The 20154-nt window shown below is 32.2% G+C and overlaps 1 non-coding gene across 1 annotated transcript; it reads left to right on the top strand.

Moving 5' to 3' along the window:
* The first annotated feature begins 6440 nt into the window (after positions 1 to 6440).
* LOC116271561 lies at positions 6441 to 6632 on the top strand. Its single transcript, XR_004180180.1, has one exon. It is a non-coding gene; the product is annotated as a U2 spliceosomal RNA (small nuclear RNA).
* Positions 6633 to 20154: the final 13522 nt, after the last annotated feature.

Here is a 20154-nt window from a genome sequence, read left to right as displayed (position 1 = left end):
TAGATCCCACACTATGCAACCCTCCTTTTGGCTGATTCAGATTTCAGTTGAAATAGTTCAAAGTTTAAGGCTGACTGGGTTTTTAGATGGAATTGCTATAAGTTACACTATTGGATAATAAGAAATTTAGCTGGCCTTTCTCCGTAATCCTTAGGGGTAGCCTAGGATAATGAAATTTGGCTGGACTTTGTTCCCAGTTCCTTCAAAATAGCTTCTAAATCTTTGGAATTCCCTAATAGTTATGTCTTTGTTATTCATGTTGAGCCCTCGTAGTTTATGCTAATAAAGTGACTCATGATGGGCTCCTAGATAATTTAGGCTAAGGAGGTATTTCAGTATGAAGGCTAGTGATGTCAGAAAGACTAACAACGTGATTAGAGGATTGGGAGCTCGAGTCACATGATATGAACCTAACCTCTGAAGGGGGGAAGAGGGACTAGGATTGAGTGCAATCTCATGGCCAGTGATATATTCAATCATGCCTATGTCATTACACTCCAGTAAAAGCTCTGGACACCAAAGCTTAGGGGAACTTTCTTGTTTGGCAATATTCTGTGCTAAATTTCTTATTATGCAATAGTATAACATATAGCAATTTCATCTAAAAACCCAATCAGCCTTAAACTTTGAACTATTTCTGTAATCCTTTTTAAAATGTTTTTATTTTTATTTTTATTTATTTATTTATTAATTATACTTTATGTTCTAGAGTACATGTGCACACCATTCAGGTTTGTTACATATGTATACATGTGCCATGCTGGTGTGCTGCACCCATTAACTCATCATTTACATTAGGTATATCTCCTAATGCTATACCTCCCCCCTCCCCCCACCCCACAACAGGCCCCAGCATGTGAAGTTCCCCTTCCTGTGTCCAAGTGTTCTCATTGTTCAGTTCCCACCTATGAGTGAGAACATGCAGGGTTTGGTTTTCTGTTCTTGTGATAGTTTGCTGAGAATGATGGTTTCCAGCTTCATCCATGTCCCTACAAAGGACATAAACTCATCCTTTTTTATGGCTGCATAGTATTCCATGGTGTATATGTGCCACATTTTCTTAATCCAGTCTATCATTGATGGACATTTTGGTTGGTTCCAAGTCTTTGCTATTGTGAATAGTGCTGCAGTAAACATACGTGTGCATGTGTCTTTATAGCAGCATGATTTATAATCCCTTGGGTATATACCCAGTAATGGGATGACTGGGTCAAATGGTATTTCTAGTTCTAGATCCCTGAAGAATCGCCACACTGTCTTCCACAATGGTTGAACTAGTTTTCAGTCCCACCAGTAGTGTAAAAGTGTTCCTATTTCTCCACATCCTCTCCAGCACCTGTTGTTTCCTGACTTTTTAATGATCACCATTCTAACAGGTGTGAGACAGTATCTCATTGTGGTTTTGATTTGCATTTCTCTGATGGCTAGTGGTGATGAGCATTTTTTCATGTGTCTGTTGGCTGCATAAAAAAAAATCTAGGCAATACCATTTAGGACATAGGCATGGGCAAGGACTTCATGTCTAAAACACAAAAAACAATAGCAACAAAAGCCAAAATTGACAAATTGGATCTAATTAAACTAAAGAGCTTCTGCACAGCAAAAGAAACTACCATCAGAATGAATACGCAACATACAGAATGGGAGAAAACTTTTGCAATCTACTCATCTGATAAAGGGCTAATATCCAGAACCTACAAAGAACTCAAACAAATTTACAAGAAAAAAACAAACAACCCCATCAAAAAGTGGGCAAAGGATATGAACAGACAATTCTCAAAAGAAGGTATTTCTGTAATCTTTAAATTATTTCTTTAACTGTTTTTAGGATCCTACTGATTTCCCTACCGCCACCTACCCTGGCAATTTCCCTTGATTATTTCTCTGTACATGACTTCTCTGCCTGCAAATTACTTTCCATATCCATCATATTAGCTGCTTAGGTCCTTCCTACCTAAGTCCTTGCTGAGCATCATAGCCTTATAATTTATTCTTCTTTTTATTATTCTCCCTTGAAACAACCAAGTTCTCTGCTGCCAGAAGGAAATGTTCTTGTCTCCTAGAAAATCATCAGTACCTACTTATTGACCCATTATATGCCAGATTTCTTTTTCTGATTTTGGAAGTTCTTCTTTAGTCCATTAATAGAACCTTCCAAATATACTTATCACTCTACAACTTCATCCTCTACGTGTTATTAATATCATGTAGACAATTGTCTTGCCTTAAAATTAATTCAATATTTATATATTTTCCATTATACTTAGTGTCTGAAGTTTATGTATTTTGTCTTATTTATCTTTTTATTCACCTTGAGTTTTAGTAAGTTTACATGGCTATGCTATGTATGTGTCTAGATTAGTGTCTGAAATACGGTAACCTTTATTATGTATAGGTATCTTCGGTTACCTAATTCTCAAAACTCAAAGATCAAATGTATCTGGTCTTTTAAATTCACTAGATGGGAGCATTTGCCAAGTCTCACCACAATACAGGATCTCTAAACTTAAAGATTTTAGATACTAAAAAGCCAGACATGATAAATGTCAAATCAATCTACAACTTTAGCTAAAACCTAAATGCATATCCTTTTTCCCCATATATATAGCTCTGTATATAAATAATTCACCTAATATAGCTCAAATTTTTTGACTATTGAAAATAAATCTTCCCCTCAGACAGTGCCTACTTTCATCACTTAGCTCATCTACCTCCTAGCCAAGGATCTCTGAGTGGTATTTATTCCTCCTCTCTTTCTCTTACAATGCAACTCTGTAATCCGTACATTAAATGATAGTTACTTAGTCCCACAAAGCCCATATATAGTCATAAGGCTCAGGACATGAAACTCCAAACTATGGCACCTTGACATATGAGAAAATAGCAGAAACAGGAAGGTCTCTCCCACGTTTCACTGAAGCAGGTCATAAAAACTAGGAAGGTCACTCTCTAACCTTCTCCCACTCTCCTCCCCTAAAACAGATGAGAAGACTTTCACTAGAGACATACCCTCCCTATGCCTGGAAGAAAGGAGTATTCTTATCTCTGAAGACATTGGGACACACAGTAATAGCTGAAAAACAGGCCTTGCTAACTTGCCTCCAGTTTATTATTAGATGATACATTTTTATCCAATCATATTTCTCCATCACTACCCACTTCTCCATCAAAACTAGCCTTAAAAATGCATGGGTTTACATATTTTTTTAGTCTTCATTTCCACAGTTCCCTTGTCACACAAAAACTGTATTAAATAAATTTATATGTTTTTCTCTTGTCCATTTGTCTTTTGTTATAGGGGCCAACCATAAACCTGTAGAAATTGCAATTTTTGTTATTGGTCATGAGAGTTTGCTGTCTTTTGTTTTATTTATTTATTTATTTATTTATTTATTTATTTATTTATTTATTTATATTTAGAGATGGAGGCTCTCTCTGTTGCCCAGGCTGGAGTGCAGTGGTGCCATCATGGCTCACTGCAACCTCCGCCTCCCAGGTTGAAGCAATTCTCCTGCCTCAGCCTCCCAAGTAGTTGGCATTACAGGTGCCCACCACCACATCCGGCTAATTTTTGCATTTTTAGTAGAGACAGGGTTTCACCACGTTGGCCAGGCTGGTCTTGAACTCCTGAACTCAAGAGTTCCACCTCGGCCTCCCAAAGTGCTGGGACTACAGGTGTGAGCTGGCATTTGCTGTCTTTTGTGTTTCTCTTCTACTACCCTCCTTTACTTCTCTGTCCTTTTGTCTTTATTTAGCATCTAACCGAGTCAATGTATTTTAACTAGTTCGTCTATGGACTACATTAAAATAATCTCAAAATTTTTCATTGACATTTAACATTGGGTTCTATGGTACAAGCAGACATTCCAGTTAAATATCTACATTCTACTCATGATACTTTCACTAGTGCATTGGTATTTCCTTTTTATTGATTGTTATGGTTAGCCACCTCACTGACACGGATCTTTGTGTTGTTGATTGATCCATTAAAAAGAGGAACCCCAAACTGTTACGTAGTCTGTGATGAAGAAGTACCTCTCATCCCCACCGAAATGGTAAAGTCCATGAAACTGCAACATCACCACCCAATATCAGGACAGAATAAACCAACAGAAAACAAAAACCTCAACAAAGTTATCTGAAATAGGGTGGTCTTTCCCTAACCAATGTATTTGAGAAAAGCCCCTAAGAAATTTTGCTGATATTTACGAGTCCTTGTATGAGTAGCTCTTAATATATCAAAACCATAAATCTGCCTTCATGGATTACTAGATTACTTTCTTTACTGTACACCAAAGATTTTTTTGACATCATATTATTTAGCATTTATTCTTAACATATACATAAACAACTCCATGATTCATATTACAAAAAAACACTTTTAAGAAAAAAAACTTAAACAATGTAAAACCAGTACTAGCTTCTTAAGCTAGAAGGTTCAATTCATTTCCTCTAACTAGTGAAATCACGTGGACAATTTATCCCTATCTGGACTCAATTCTTCCTTTTAAATCACACATTTTTCTTAAATTGTTTGCAATTTAAATTAGGAAATCTCTGCAGCTCTTATGGGATGAAAGACTTCTACAAATCTTTAATTTGGAATTGCCTCTTTAAGATTTTTTTTTTATCTAAACCAAGTCTGAGTCTATAGGTCTACACACAGTAGAGGAGCTTTCAGGAAGGCAAATAGTTTTCTATTTCAAAGAATCCACTTGGGTGGTAATATTCAGTTAAGACAAGAACAGAGTTGTCACTCGAAAAATAATTTTCTTCAGTTGCCAAGAAAACTTTGCTGGATTTTGGACCCAGAAAAACTTTAGGTCTTCAGAAATATCTCTTCTGTTATTGTCATAGTCTCTTACCTGATAAATACCAAAGCTTTCACATAGGAGACCTGATGAAGTTGTAAATTTTCTGTATCCTTTAGTATTTAGAATTTTTGCATCCTTTAGATATAAATTGATGCAGGTACAGTATTTACCTACCTACAATATTAGAGCACTGAAAATGAAAATCCTCTGTGGTTTCTACTATTCCTTATGTTAAGAATTTTGTGATTTAAGTTTATTATTTCTTTTATTTATGGTTATTCAACCACCTCATCCACAGATACGTAATTCTTGATGGATTCTCAAAGCTTTGTCTTCAGTGGAGAATTTACTACAGGTTACTCTAAGAAATAATATCATTAGTCATCGTGCTATTGCATACCAAGTGTGCAATATTCCAGAATTTGATTCTTAGCTGGTTTGCATTTGCCTTCAGCCCCAATTGGATCAAGGATTCATTTTCTAATTTTAACATATTTATCCGAACCTCTTTAATAATAAAATATCCTGACTAATCAGGTTTCTTGTTTCTAAATAGAAACTCTACTTAATTATAGAAAACATTTATTAGAAGGGGACTGAACCTCACAGGATTTATTGGAACACTGGAAAATTAAGCTAAAGAATTAGAAAGGATAAGGAAATGCTATGTACTAAGATATATGTCCAAAATACCTTATGATTAAGATGAGGTTATCTGTCTATTACCTCTGCTTCTGACCTCAAAAGTGCTGACACCACTTGACACAGTATCATTTCAATAAAAATAGTGTTTAAGTAGCTTTCTGGTTTGAAAGATTTCTATAATATCTCTCATTGTTCCACTTCTTATGGCATTAATAAGCTTAACATAAGAGCAAAAGAAGGGATAATACATTGAAGGGGAAAAGACTAGTTTCATAAATGTTACCCATTGCTTAATTTCATTAAATGATGAAGTTTTATGAAAAAAATTAAGGAAAATATCTTAAAAGCTATTTGAAGTAGAAACACAATCATTTGAATGCAAGTTAGTTAAATACTAAAATCTCCATGTATTCCCTCTTCTATATTTAGGAGGTACTTAGAGGGCTAGCTGATTTGATGTTTAAATACTTCTTAAACCTCTTATCTAACTGCCTTGAGGAAAGTTCTAGTGCTAGTATATTTAATATGGCATGCTTTTCAATATTTCACTAGAATCACCTAAAACTCCAGAGAACTCATATTCTTTATGAGTCTCATAAACGGTGTCATTTTTAAGAGCACAATTTCAAAAGGCACATATGAGAATATAGTGATATGACAAAATCCGTCTAGGATATTCAAACAGACACCTAAATCTCCAAGGGGCTGGGTAGAGGTCAACATTTATACAATATTTATAATGAAGAGCCCAAGAAACATCTTTTCACTATTACATTTCATGTTCATCACTACATTACACACCATGAAGCTGACACTTTTACTGGCTGAGGCATTACCACTTCAAAATCAAATTAGAAATCAAAAGCTTTTCTTCCCCACTTTGGTTTGAAAAAAGAGTACCCTATAAAGACTATCAAATATCAAACAAGTATATTTCAAGTTATGTGCCGCTTTTTTTTTCTTAGAAATTATTCAATATTTATCGCTTCTCGGCCTTTTGGCTAAGATCAAGTGTAGAAATTATTCAATATTCAGTGACATAAATTCCCTGAAAAATTCAGTGATAATTAGCTACTGTTAAACTTATACACGCAACTCTTGGACAAATCTTGTTATCGCAAAGCAAAGAAATGTTGTTAGCATAACAATAGTGTTGGTCCATCATCACTCATTGCCTAATGGCAGATTCGGCCATTTTTACTCTTCTAAGTAATGATATATAGAATGAAGGAAGAAATGCAGAACATAGGAGGAACTACTTTCTTTTTTTTTTTTTTTTAAGTAAAGCCCCCTTAAAGCCAGAAGACCCAACGGCATCTTAGTCAGTCAACTGATTACATCAATGTACATGAACGTTCTTTGTAAGGCTTAGGATGTAAGTGGCTTGTAGATGTGTTGTGGGATACCTACATCCGTGCATGTGCAAAAGTGCACAGAAAATCATGATGGTGAAGTAGAAACTGCACTTTTTTAGGAGTCAAAAGATGTACATTTAAACTCTAACTTCACTAAGTTTTCATCTTCCCCTCGTGATCAAGACATGATAACCTTCCACATATGTGTACATTAGTTTCTTAATTATACAATGCAAATTATACCTATTTCATGAAAACAAGTTGAAAGCTAGGTATTGCTCAAAAGAAATTTATTGTTTAGGAGGAAGTTGTGTTAAAGTTGTATGAAAATTCTGGAATTGAAATCCATTTAAATTCCATGTTATAAATAAATAAAAGAAACAATGTACATCTCCTAGTATAATCTTTAGCACATAGGAGATACCCCATAAATGTAATTCATTTTCCTCTTTCATTTGTCTCTACATACAAATCTCAATCTCACAGAAATTGGGTTTCATTAATTTTTATTGGGTTTCATTAAATGAAACTCACATAGTTACTATAAGAATTAAAATAAAAAAATAAAATTAGACTCTAAATTCTAATGATTTCTGAAAAGTGAGATATTATTATTATTGAAATTAAAGTCAAGAAATACTTGTGGAAAAATGGAAACACAGGCCTGTCCTTAACATCAAAGAATCAAGCAAAATTTTCACAATCAATGTTGTCAGACTCTGGAAGATGACCAAAGGCTACAGCAACCAAGTTAAAGTCTGTCTGGGGCTGGGTTGAGGAGAGAATAGGGAGTGAGTGGTTCATGGATATGAGGTTTCCTTTTGGAGTGTTGAAAATATTGTGGAACAACATTGTGAATACACTACATTCTACTCATTCATACACTTTAAAATTGTATGGAAATATGGTAATATGGAAAACTTTGTTTTATGTATTTTATCATAAAAAGACACAATATAAATCAAATATAAATAACCCAACATATATTAAATAAATTAAATTCTGACTTAAAATCCAAATCTCAACTTTTTCCTGGTAAATTTTATTAAATATTTAAAGAAATTAAACAAAAATATTAAACAAGTTTCTCAGACAACATGGAGTAGGGAAATATTCTAACTTGTTTTAAGATGTCAACTTAATCCTCATAGTGATCATTGATATAGCAATACAAAAGATATTATATACTAACATTCTTCATGAATGTAGATCTAAAAATTGAGAAAATATTGTCAAAATAAATACAACAATATATGCAAAGAATAATACATTATGACCAAGTTGGTGTTATCTTGAGATTATGAGGTTAGCTTAATATTTTTAAATCATTCAATGAAGATCTTCATGTTAACAAAATACAAGAGAAAAAAACATTTAATAACTTACATAATTGCAGAGAGAGGCATATGGAAATACCCAACATTCGTCATGAAAATAAGGCTGTAACGTAGGCAACTTTAATGTATGATCTCAAAATATAGCAGTGAGTTTACACTCAGCGGTCAAAAAGGCAGGAAAATGTCAGAAAGTAGCCACTGACTGCCAGAATGAATGGGGGCTGTATTAGTTTGTTTTCACACTGCTGATAAAGACACACCTGAGACTGGGAAGAAAAAGAGGTTTAATTGGACTTACAGTTACACATGGCTGGGGAGGCCTCAGAAACATGGCGGGAGGTGAAAGGCACTTCTTACATGGTGGCAGCAAGAGAAAAATGAGGAAGAAGCAAAAGCAGAAACCCCTGATAAGCCCATCAGATCTTGTCAGACTTATTTACTATCACGAGAATAGCACAGGAAAGATCAGCCCCTATGATTCAATTAACTCCCCCTGGGTCCCTCCCACAACACGTGGAAATTCTGGGGGATACTATTCAAGTTGAGATTTGGGTGGAAATACAGCCAAATCATAAAGGGGCTATCACTATTATATAAAACATCTTCTGAGAAATAAATCCTGGCTCCGTATCTCTGTCTTTCTACACAAACATTAGAAGCATGTTACCTTACACAGAACAGCCAAATAAAATGAACAGCATAACAACCAGCAGCATTTGAGAAGAATATCATAAAGAAAGTGGCCACATGCGAAAACTACAAGTCAAAGCTGAAAAAAATAAAATTAAATGAAAGATTACTTAAAAACATTCTAATTACTGTCTTATGCAATGCAATTTTTTTCTAATTACTGTCTTATACAATGCAATTTGTCAAAATGCTTGTGAAATGTTTTTGATTTATTACTTCTTTATATAAAATATGAATTTATATAAAAATAAATTTAATTTGTTTTTCTAATGCATATTAGGATTAATTTGAAAATATATGAATTGTGATATCTCAGAGAGTACTGATCAAGTAGGTAATAACATTATACTTTATGTTAAATGCAATTTATTATGATGAAACATTAATTTGTTAAACAGAACTCAAAGTCCACAAAGTGACTATGAAGAAAAATTAACTTTGATTAGTTCATCTATGTTTTCTAAAAAATAATATCCAGTTAATATACAGGTTAAACTAAAAAAATTGAAACATTTCAGTAATATAACACAGAACAATTTTTAATAGAATTGCAAATATTGAGTCAGACTTTCTAAGGATTAGTCTGCAGGCTAAAATAACAAAATAAAAGACTGCTCCAAGTATGAAATAATTACAAATTTCTGTACTATAAAACACATTATGAACAAATTTACAAGGTAAATGTGTACATGTATATACACACACATTCACACACATTCATATATATATTTAATTTGTATATAATTTATATAAATTGTATATTTTTTATATATATATATATAGGAGGAGGTGTGATGCTTACTTCTTAAAACAAGTTGAGCTCTCTTATCTCTTGTTTTAGTCTCAGAAAAAAAATGCGGTGAATATATTAGGTTGGTGCAAAAGTAATTGTGGTTTTTGCCATTTTTGCAACCTCCTAATATATATTCAGTCATAATATATTCAGTACATATAACATATATGTATTGCACATGTTATATATTATAATGTTATATTGTGATGTGTTATGTATTATAATGTATATTACTATATATAATGTAATAGATGTGTATACACACGTATATATATAGACATATACATTCATTGTTTCTTGCCTCTAGTTATGTTATTCTTACTATGCATCATGACGTTAAAATACAATATTTTCTTTCACTTTATGATAATTGAATATAATAACTTTAAAATCACTTTTTAAATAAAATACATTTCAATATATATAGATTCTCTGGGGTCAATTACATTGTCAAAGATTGGTAAACAATCCATTGTCTTTATATCAAGTTGAGCCATAACTCCCTAATCTGTCTGGTAAATGCCAGTGATTCAGAGTAACAGTTTTTAGTGAAAAAATGCTATAAATACTATTTGTAATTTCATTAATGTTGCCTTCCTCATTTTAAAATTTATTTTTTCAAACGTTTTTTCTATTAGAAGCCAGGCTGGTCTTAAACTCAAAATCCAAGTATTTTTTTCCAAAATCAAGTACTTATCCTCTGATTTTAACCTATTAACTCTGCAAATCCACCATTTGAGCTTTGGATTATTAGCAGATAAGTTGTCTTTCCACATTGTCATTCTAAAGAAATTAGTCTGTTTATTTTTAGATTTTATGTCTCCCATATGGTGAGATTATATTCAATTTTTCCTACAAAAGTAATGAGAATATCCCCAAAATGCAAAGTTGTGATAACTCTGCTAAGTTTTAAGGATATTGCATGTCTGAAGACATTGACTATATCCCTAATCTTAAACCAGTAAATCTTTAATGTGCTTAGGTAGAGGGCCAGCTGCATATGAATTATTTGCAACCATTATTAACTCATCATCAAAAGAAGGGTGAAGAGAAATAAGTTTTCTTTCTTAATAACCAAGACCTGCTCTGACTGTGTTTCCCGCCGATAAAAATGTAGCATCACATTTTCAGGGTAATACAGACATAGAATTAAATGTTATCATCCAATAGCACATGGCACTGATAAACCAGAAGAAAGTCTCCAGGATAGCTGAAAGATGCTAGGTTTAAAAATTCGTCAAAACTTATGTCCATGAGGATACTTTACATATTAAATAAATGGTGTATTGGCTAACATTGTAAGTCGTGGAAAAGAAATAAGTAAATGTTGATTGCTCCCCAATAAAACCAACATGTATACTTTCTGTTAATTGTAATTGTAAAGCATCTTTTACCTCTTTGAACATTACTTTATGCCTCTGTTCTTAACTGTCTGCAGGCTAGAAATCCAGTGAATACAGTTAGCACGTATTGACCGTCATTATTCTGATAGACACTGACAGGATTTACGTAGTTTTATTATATTTCATTTTCATGACCACCTTGTTAACCCCATTTGAAAGCTGAGGAAAAAGGTCAATAAAGCTTCAGTCGTCTGAAGCCTTAAGGTTCATAATTAGTAATAGGCCAGAATGTTGCTGAGGGGATAGCTACCTATTGCCTCCTTTGTTGAAATTTGGTAGTCAAAGCATTACATAATCACATAAGCCATTCAAAGCACTGAATAAGTATTTTCAAAGGCTCATCAGAAAGCCCATAATGCCTCCATATGCTTTTCTGAGTATGTTATGTATGCCTCAGTATCAATACACTGTGAGAGCAGCATATGGTTCTTTGATGGAATGTAATGGAAAATGACAGGCTGTTTCAAGATGTTCCATCACCAATTTCATGAATAATGCATTAGAGTAACAGGTATAATCAGTGTCATTTAAGTCTTCAGCCTCCAGAGAGTCAACAGCAGCATGCAGAGGAACTAACGATCAGTTTTGATGTTTTAAATGTGTACTTTTTTACAAATGTTGTTCTTTATTGTTTGTTTTCCTTGGAAGCAAGGTTTTTGTAATGCAGAAAAAATAAAATGAAATATAATATGTTAATAATTAAAGTTAAAGATTTACACTCGTTTTAATTTAAAAAATAAATAAAAATGTTTAAAGATAAACGTTTTTAAACATGTAAAAATTAATTAAAAATTATGTGAAATTTTATTGTAAGATTCACTAGAGAAATGTTTCACAATGAGTTATTGAAATAATTGTTAGAATCCTGAAGATACAATACTTTGTAACAATTATTAAGCTTTGCTACTAGAATAAACTCATATAAAATATAGTATTAACTCTAATTTTGTATTTATATCTATTTTCCCACTTATGGGTTTCACAAAACATCCTTCTTGAATCTGACAAAATTAGTACGATCATATATTTTAATAGAAGTGTAGATAATAATTTTAAACTGTAAACTTTGTTAATCTAAATTCCATTTCTAAAAGTGAGACAGATAACATGAAGTTAGCTCACAACAATCTAAGAAATAGCTAAAGCAATTCTGATAGTTACTGCACTTTTTGTTTTGTAATACTGACTGATTAATCAGAAGAAGGAGGGACTGAGTTTCTGTTTTATGAATAGGCATGCAAATTGTGATTCTAATCTCTTGGGATATGAATCACCATGTATTTTCATTTCTACGCTCCCTCACAGTGCTTACAACAAGGCTTTGCACATAATATGCTGTGCAGATATTCAGTTAAACCACATTAAATGTAATGGTAGATAAATTTAGAAAGATAAAGGGAAGAAAAGTAGAAAATAAAGGGAATAAAGGTAGAAAATAAAGGGAAGAAGTCATACTTTCTGTGATGATTGATAGCTCACTCATTAGAATAGGTACTTTTAGCATTAACACATCTAAAAAGCAATATTTCCATACCCACTTTTCCAAGTGGTATATTTACTTTATTTATTTATTTAGAGACGGAGTCTGTCTCTTGACGCCCAGGATGGAGTGCAGTGGCACGACCTTGGCTCACTGCAACCTCCGCCTCCCGGGTTCAAGAGATTCTACTGCCTCAGCCTCCTGAGTAGCTGGGATTACAGCGCCCGCCACCACGCCCAGCTAATTTTTGTACTTTTAGTAGAGATAGGGTTTCACCATGTTGGCCAGGCTGGTCTCGAATTCCTGACCTCACGTGATCTGCCCACCTTGGCCTCCCGAAGTGCTGCAATTACAAGCGTAAGCCACTGTGGCTGGCCCCAAGTGGTGTATTTTAACAACTAATCACATCATAAAAAATAAAGAAATCATGTGGTAGTAACCATTTAGTTAAGTTTTTCAAAGTAATGTTTTTCATCAAACCAGTTGATATCCACAAATCATATAATAGAAGTTAATAATAAATCTCAGAAATCATTGGATGTAACATTTTATATTGATCTTCTAGTCTACCCTTCCCACCTAAGTGTGAATCTTCTTTAAATATTTGTGAAAACACTTTCAGTGACAATTAACTCAGTGACAGATAACTCACTCACAAGTTGTACTCTCCTAATAAAATTCAAGTGTCATCCAAAATTTTACTATGAATAAATTGAGATCTTAAAAGGCCAAATAAATTCAGTTATATAGTTGTGTCCCACACATGCATAGACATCGCTATGATTCTGGCAGAGAGAGGCCAAATGGATCATTTTTCAGACTTTCTTATTCTTAACTTCATGGTGGATTATTTTATTTCTGTAGTAGGCAAAGCAATGGCATTCCATAGATGTCCATCCCCTAATCCCAAGAGGTTGTGAGTATATTATCTTACGTGGTAAATGGAACTTTACGGGTGAGATTAAGTTAGAGATTTTAAGATGAAATTATCCTGGAATCCACTGTAACTAAAAGCAGCTTTATAAAAGTTAAGTCAAGAGTATCAGTCAGAAAAGGTGATGTGATGTGCGGTGCCATGAGCTAAGTATTAGACAGTTTCTAGAAGCTGGAGAAAAGGCAAGGAAACATATGTTCCTCTGAAACCTGTGGAATGAACACAGCCTTGCTGACACCTTGAAGTTAGTCCAGTGATAGCCCTGTTAGAGCTCCTGCCCACCGAACTGTAAATCTCTGTTGTTTAAGGTGCAAAGCTTGTGGCAATTAGTTAGACCACCAATAGGCAACGAATATCCTTCCCACCTTCCCATATCAACCCCAAACCATCTTTCTTTACTTATACTGTGATACAATTAAGCAGATGTAATAGTCATTAAATATATTTTATTCCCTAGTAAAATCTAGTACTAGAAATAAGTATGTATGCCAATATTGAGGTCAATTCCCTCTTTGAAGTACAACAATTGCATTATTGATACTGAACTTGAAAATTAAATGTTGACCTGTTAGGTGGCACCTTGGATTTCTTGTCAAAATCTCATTATAATGTCAATCTAATAATCTGTAGATTAAGATATCATCCTAGTGAGTGACTAGACCTAAATATCCAAGATCTAGAAACTCCTACAGCAAAGGTTCTAAATTTGCCGTCATTTTATTCATTGGCAGTTAAGAATACAGTAATATTTTAGCTATTATATGAATATATTACTGAGCATTCAGAACACATAACAGTGTCTGCAGCAAAAGCGACCACCATTTTATTATAATACTGCATGCAAATACATAAAAAGGCAACTATCATCTTAAAGAATAAAGCTCTTTTAAAAACTGGACCTATAAAAATTTTAATTTAACTATTTGTAAAAATGAATCTTAAATGTTTAGTAAGGAAAAATAAAATGCATCTGTTAATAATCAAACTTTAAAAATAAGATGTCTTTCTGAGCAAAGCTACATGTTATATTTGACTATCTCCTATTGCAACTAAATTTACTGTAGAAAAAGAAAGGTAAGATTTGTAGAAATTTTGATTTATTTTCCCATAATTAATGAAGTTTTTCTTTACATAACATTTATTTTAACATTTTTACCTGACTCAAAGAAAACATCTCTCCCCTTCAATGGAAGACGAAATAACATTATCCCAGACAGGGTAGGCAACTTGACCAAGGAGCCACAACTGACTGGTGGTACGTCAGATCAGAGCCCTTACCATACAGTCAGCACAACTTCAGCAGAAGTTTCTAAGAGTGAATGCCCCACGTCTTATTGCTGTTTGTCTGTACGTCATATGGAAGCCTCAGGATTTTCTGAAAAGAAAATGTATTTATATTAATTACGTTCTTTCAATTTTTAAAAATATATTCACCCTTTATTACTGCTGTAGAGTATCTATCTCTTTGTCACTAGGTTGCTATTCTTTACCTAATTTCTTCTTTCCTGTACATCTTGTCAAGATAAGAACAAACCTTAATTTTTTTCTTTGTGAAATAGTCAATAATTTCCCCGCCCTTTCCTCAATCTGTTTTAGAATCCTACCTACTTGTTTAATATTTCCTTTGACATTTTCTATATCTACTTTTCCCTCATTAAATAGGAAAATGAGTAAACACATTTGTATAGATTGTTTCTTTTTTTTTTAAAGAATGAAGCCCAGAAAAAGCATCCATTAGTTTTAGAAAGTGAAATTTACAGAGTGAAAGAGAATGTCACCGGTGTGAGGAAAAGTAAAAGTTGGTTGAAAAGGGATCAGCTTTTGAGTGATAACCCATTTGGTTTTCATAGTGATAGAATTATCAATAGAATAAATTAATTGGTTCTGACTGAAATAGTCAACATTGTGTGTGTGTATGTGTGTGTATATATATACGTGTGTGTATATATATATGTATGTGTGTGTATATGTATAAAATCAATAGAGTATCAAAATGTGTACACACAGATTTTGTAAATTTATTTCATTTAGGTACAATTTACATAACAATAAAAACCATTTAATTACACACTTTAATGAGTTTTGACAAATATATACACCCGTATATCCACAAACATAATCAAGATATTGAGCAGCTTCATCAACATAAAATGTTTATTTTGTTAGTTACATTTAACTAACTTAAATGTTTTGTGTAAGTTCTATTCCATTTCTGGCCTCAGCAAAAACTGATCTATTTTTGTCATCATCGGTTAGATTTGTCTTTTCTGGTGATACATATAAAGTGAGTCATAGTATGTATACTCTTTCATGTCTGGCTTCTTCCAGTCAGCATAATGTGTTTAAAATTCATCTAGTGGTTACACGTACTAGTAGTTTCATGCTGTTTATTAATGAGTAGTAATCAATTTTATGAATATCACATTTTGTTTAAGTATTTGCTCATTGGTAGATATTTGGGTTGTTTCCAGTTAGGGGCCATTAATAAGATTATATCAAATTCTGTGTTGAATGGAGGTCTGTTTTCATTTCTCTTTTGTGCATACCAAAGAGTGAAATTCCTGAGTGGCATGTGTATATTGAATTTTTAGAATATGGCAATCATCTTTGATAAAGTACTCAATTTTATATTGACAGAAATATATGAAAGGTCCAGTTTGTTCATATCTTTTCTTCTAAGCTTTTAAAATTTCATTCATTCTAGTGAGTGTGATACTGTGTTGTGGTTTTAATTTATCCTTCTATAATAAATGTGGCTGAGCAACATTTCATGTGCTCTCAGTTATTTATATTATCTTTTTTTGGGAAAGTTTATCACATTTTCAAATTACAGTACAAGACTGTTCCCCATTCATGACTTAGGTTTTGCCTCACTTAGTAGTGTTTTTCCAAAGGCCAGCGTTTGTTACTCTTAACAAATTTGTCAATTTCTAATTTTTTTCATTGTGTTCATGCTTTATGTATTCTACATAAGAAATCTTTGGCTATCCCCACATTCTCAAGAATCTTCCAAAAACAATAAGATACTTAAAAAAAAAAAAACAACTCACAATTCCAATAAGATCAGAGAACCTCCAAGCAATATAATGAATGAGTGAATGAATGAATGACTGATTAAATAAAATGGCATGAGAGAGTCAAAACTCTGAAAACCAAAATTAAAAAAAAAAATAAAGGATGTTGGATATAAAAATATATTAAAGGATGTTGGATAAAAAAGAAACATTATATACTGAGGAATAATGAAAAGAGTGGTAGCAGTTCTTTGTGCATACCACACTACCAAGTCAATGAGGGACATCTTTAAATTAAAAAAAAAAATACTACAAATCCAGAATTTTATACTATCTACATATATCTTCCAGAAACATAGTCAAAATAAAGGCATTATCTAACAGACAAATCATGAGATAATTAATTTTATTTAAACTTTATTATAAGAAATATTAGGGAAATTTTCATAGGCAGAGGGAAAATGATATCAGATAGAAAGTAGGACTTCCACACAGAAACAGAGAGGGCCAAGAACAAAACATATGCTGACAAATATGAAGTACATTTTTGTTACGTGTAAACTTTTAAACAATCTTTAATTTTTTAACATAAAAATAATATCTTTGAAAATTTGTAAGTATGTAGAAGTAAAATATACAACAATATTAACAGAAAAAAAAGAGAGAGCTAAAATAGAAGTAAAACGTAAGAAACTTAGAGACTGTATTAAATGTGTAATAGTGTCTAGTGGCAGAATTTGTTAAGAGAATTTGATTTTTTTCAAGAAATCATGTTGGAACAATTGAATATAATTTGGGAAAAAAGTGAATATCAACTCTTACCTCTATTCATGTTCAAAAATCAATGTTATATGGATCACAGACCTGAATTTCTTTATGTATATTTGTAATCTGAATTAGGCAAAGATTTAACAGACAGGAAACAAAAAGCACACAGCATAAGAGAAAATCAATAAATTTGATTTCAATTGTTTTTTTACAAAACCCCTCCTCACTTTTTTCCATGTAAGACTTTATTAACAAAATGAAAATAGAAACAATCGGGAATGTTAAACTTAATAGTGTTAATACTAGCTTTCAACAACATAAATTTCAGATTTATGCTGTCTACGAGTGAGGATCATTTTACAAAAAAAAGTCTTGGCTAAGTTTAGAAATAGAATTCTGAAGAAAACTTTTAACAACTTTTTAATCAAATGATAACACAGAAAAATAGAAATTGAAAACTCTTCCTTCAGAAACTAGAAGTCCATTACTATGGAAAAAGAATACCTGAATTCTCTTGAGAATGGACTTATTTTCTTACTATTTTAAAAATTAATTTTGCTGCTGAAAAGTAAGAAAAAAACTTCTATGAAACTTTTAGTTGGAAGAAAAGATGTCAAAGCTACTCATACAATGTTTCAGCCTGTCAGAGTACCAGAAACGGAGGTGATAGGAAGGCGATGAGCAGCATTAAGACACTTCTTAGAACTCAATGCTGGAATACTTTTATGCCATTTCTGTCTTAACTCTGAAATGGAATGAGCAGTATTTTAAGAAATATGTTAATTATTTATAAGGTCTGAACAACGAGTTAATTCATAAGTGGTTTAATGAGTCATTCTGGAAGAGTTTTATTAAGGTCAAAGTCTCTGTGTTTTATACAACACTTTCTTATTTCCACTGCTACCCTCCTAATGCCATATCTCTGATGTTCTAATGAAACTCATTTGGCCTCTCAGTTCTATCCTATTTTCGTGCCACCTATTTTTTATTTATTTAATCTCTTCTGGACACGAACAAGTGTCTTATACCGAACACTGCCATTATTATATTTTAATAGTCTTGCTTAGTCACAGTGCTTAAGCTCTATACATTATCAGGTCTTTGTTTAATTATTCACTACTGCTGCTCCTGTCAAATGGTGAAACATACAGTTTGCAGAAATAGCATGTAACAGTTCTTGCATCTGTGCCCTCATCTATTTCATTCAACAGACTAGCATCCCTGTTGTTTTCGCTGCTGCTTCTAGCTTTATTTTCCTCCAAAGTCTTATATATATTTTATACCACATTAATTGGTCTCTTCTCTGCACTTTTAAAGTGGTATTTGTGCTATAAAAATAATTTAACACAATTATATAAACTTTTCTCTAATTTGAATAAATGTAGGTGTCTTCTAGGTAAACAAATTTTGTGGACTCATTGAGGTCAAGAATTTTTTTTTTTCTCATATGCCTATGTTTAACATACAGAAGATATTTTATAAATTGTGTTTTCCTTATTTAAATTGCTTATAAATTATTTTCTTCTCTGCTTTCTTTTTATTATTTAAATATTTATCTTGTATCTTCTACATGTATTCCTTTAATGTAAAAATCATGCAGTTGAAAATATGAAAAATTATTTTTAGGATAATAAAATTAGATGAGGTAGTTATAAGAATGCTTCAAAAATAAACATATAATCTAAAAATGTAAGTAAATAATTTTAATTTACAATAGCATCAAAAACAATAAAATATATAACAATAAATTTAACAAATGAAGTGTAAAGATGCACTGAAAACTATCAAAAATTGTTGAAATAAATTAAAGAAGATAGAAATAAATTTTTAAAAAGATCTAAATACATTTTAAGAAGTCATCCTTATAAATCAAATTTAAAGTTGTTAAGATGGCAATATTCTGCAGACTGATTATATTTAATAAACTTGGCACAAACACCATCAGAATACGAACTGAAGTGTAATTAAAAGCTAATTCTAAAATTTGTATGGAATGGAAAGGGACCCATAGTAGCCAAAACAATCTAAAAAGAAGAGGTAAGAAGTAGGTCTCACAATTCCTTATGTCAAAACTTACCACAAAGGAACAGAATCGACACAAGATTAGCCTTGTAGATCAGTGGGGTAAAAATGAACAGCCTAGAAATAAATGCAAATATTTATGCTTAAACGTAAATATGTATGTTCAAAGAGTACTAAGACCATTCAGCGTGCAAGGAATAACCTTTTAAGTAAATGGTGCTGACAATTGGAAAGTTATATGCAGAAGAATAAAGCTGGATGCTTACTTTATTCTATATTAACTCAAAATTAACTCAAATTGGAATAAAGACCTAAATATCAGAGCAAAAACTACAAAACTTTTAGAAGAAACCGTTAGTGCAAATTTTGATGCCACTGGATTTGACAAAGAATTCTTCAACATGACACCAAAAGCATGTGCAAGAAGAAAAATAAAAGAAAAAACCATAAATTGAACATTATTTAAATTAAAAGCTTTAGTGTTTCAAAAGATAGAACCAATATGATGAAAAGACAGAAAGACAGCTTATAGAATGGGAGAAAAGACTTGCAAACCTATATCTAATAAGGGAACTGCATCCAGAATATATATAAAAAACATATTTCAACTCAATCATAAAAAGAAAAAAATTAAAAATGGACAACAGATCTGAATAGATAATTCCTTAAGAAAGAGATAAAACTGTCAGAAAGTAAATAAAAAGATGTTAATGTTCATTAGTCAGCAGGGGAATGCCAGCTATGATCACAATGAGATACTATTTTATAAGCATTAGAATGACTAGAATCAAAAAGTCAGAAAACAAGCGTTGAAAATGGTGCAACTACTTTGTAAAACAATGTGACTTCCTTAAATTATTAAATAGAGTTACCATGTGACCCCCATATTTTCATTCATA

The sequence above is a fragment of the Papio anubis genome, chromosome 19 (genome assembly GCF_008728515.1).
Source record: "Papio anubis isolate 15944 chromosome 19, Panubis1.0, whole genome shotgun sequence".
NCBI classification, from domain to species: Eukaryota; Metazoa; Chordata; class Mammalia; order Primates; family Cercopithecidae; genus Papio; species Papio anubis.
Note: the sequence above shows the minus strand (reverse complement) of the source record. Positions and strands in the feature narration are given on the sequence as shown.